This window comes from Mastomys coucha, unplaced genomic scaffold (assembly GCF_008632895.1).
Source record: "Mastomys coucha isolate ucsf_1 unplaced genomic scaffold, UCSF_Mcou_1 pScaffold13, whole genome shotgun sequence".
Taxonomy (NCBI): Eukaryota; Metazoa; Chordata; class Mammalia; order Rodentia; family Muridae; genus Mastomys; species Mastomys coucha.
Window position 1 is genome coordinate 34,260,958 of NW_022196895.1, and position 1,773 is coordinate 34,262,730.

Genomic DNA, 1,773 nt, shown 5'->3' on the forward strand with positions numbered 1-1,773 from the left:
CCCCCCCCCCGCCTTCGGCCGGGAGGTGGAGCCCGGACCGCTCTAGTCCCGCTGGGAGGGGTCCCTGACCACCGCGCCCCCAAACCAGCACCCCCTCTCTTACGCTGCCCCCCACTTGCCTAAGGCCGACTACACTGGCTTCCTTTTCGGCTCTTCACCTTATACTCATCCCACCCAAGCCTCCATCTACCCCTTCGGAATTGCTCTCTCCTGCCTCAAACACCCTACTCTGCCGCCTGGGAAGTCAAGGCACGGGAAGTGTCTCTTCTGGCTCTTTTTTCCCCAGCATCTTCCCAGGGGAGCTGCCCCTCCAGGCCAACCCAGTTCCCAGTCAGACCCCGGAGTCTGGCTCCGGAGTGGCCCTCCCTTCTCTTTGCGCCCCGGGGAAGTCCGCCCCTCCCCCTCGGGCCGGAGCTACCATAGGGGTGAGATTATAAAAGGAACTGTAGAAAGGGTTAAGGAAAGGGATCTTGGAACTCTACAGTGTGGACTGGGAAGAAAATCAAGCGCGAGGATGAAAAGACTCTCCTGATGTCAGTCTGTTCGAAGGTCCCCCTGATCACCTGCCCTCTGGGCGGTGTAGAGCTTCTGCCACGTTCTTCCAGGCAGTGACTTAACACACCTCATAGAGCCAAATGGGTCTCAACTCCGGGAAGCCGCTCAGTGTCACGACTTGTGTCACACGCCCTCACCGTGCCACAAGCTCCCTGCCACACACTCGGGCGAGTCACACACCGTGTCACACGCAGTGTCTCACTCCAATACTTGGTTTCTTGCGCTCAGCTCTGGCTCTCTGGCGCCATCTTGAGGCGCTTGAGCAGCGTGGGCACTCCCTCTCGCTCAGGTTTTGGTACCCAGGCTGCCAAGTGCCCCAATTCAGTAGGACCTCCTGCCTAGTTCCGCTTTATAAGCCAAGGCTCCGTGTTCCAGGTCAGACGAATGAGGAAGGTTATCTGCAGCAAGGCCAGGTGCTGTGTATGGAAAGTGTAGTGACTGCTCTCTGGTCTCTGCCATAACCGCTGGACACCCCTCTCCCCATTTCTGTCCCTTCCTCATTTTCCCATCTCCACCTCTCTTCTCTCTGGGTTTCTTCTGCTTTCTCCTCTTCCTAGCCCCTGGGCCTCTTTATGTGGGACATTCTTCAAGGTAGGGGTGAGAGCTGTAATTTGCTGAAGGAGAGATGGAGAACTGCCAGAGATCTTTCAGAGCACCCCCACCCCACTCATCTCCCTTTCTTACCTGGACCTTCTGCTCACCCTCAGCTCCAGGAACTCACCTGGGGTGCTCAACAGGAGATGCAGGAAGGGCCTGTCGTTTAAGTGGCTTCTCTCTGTCTCTTGCAAAGCTCATACTCTCCCCACCATTGAACACGGCACCAAAAAGCAAATCAGTGGGCCGGAGAGAAGAAATCTTCCACAGAGAAGCTGCCCCAGCCTCCCTGCCCCCAGCATGTGCCTGCTGCCCACTGCAGCAAACCCTCCCAGGCTGCTTGCTGGGAGCCATTCAAAGGCTCCTCTGTTCTCCTCCTTTGCTCAGGGCTGAGCAGGACCAGCAGCCGCAGAGCTGGGCAGGAAATGCTAATCTCCCAGATGTTCCCCTCCGTCCTCCCTGCTCCACCACCATCAACCCAAAATCCTGCACCAACTGGTTGGAATAGAACTGGGCCAAGGCAGCAATAGTACGATATGCTTATTATTCTTCCCTGCCTCGTATCCCTTCCTACTCCAGCTGCCAGACTGTCTCTGTGGGGACCTGAGTTGGGACGGTGTAGGT

General features: G+C 57.2%; 1 protein-coding gene across 1 annotated transcript in view; it reads right to left on the bottom strand.

The window, feature by feature from the left end:
• Positions 1 to 1,294, bottom strand: part of Pcdh1 (protocadherin 1) — a 28,337-nt gene extending 27,043 nt beyond the window's left edge. Inside the window, exon 1 of the mRNA XM_031365523.1 lies at positions 1,277 to 1,294. The gene's annotated coding sequence lies outside the window, so the exon portion shown is untranslated. The remainder of the gene's footprint in view (positions 1 to 1,276) is intronic.
• Between the last annotated feature and the right edge of the window lie 479 nt (positions 1,295 to 1,773).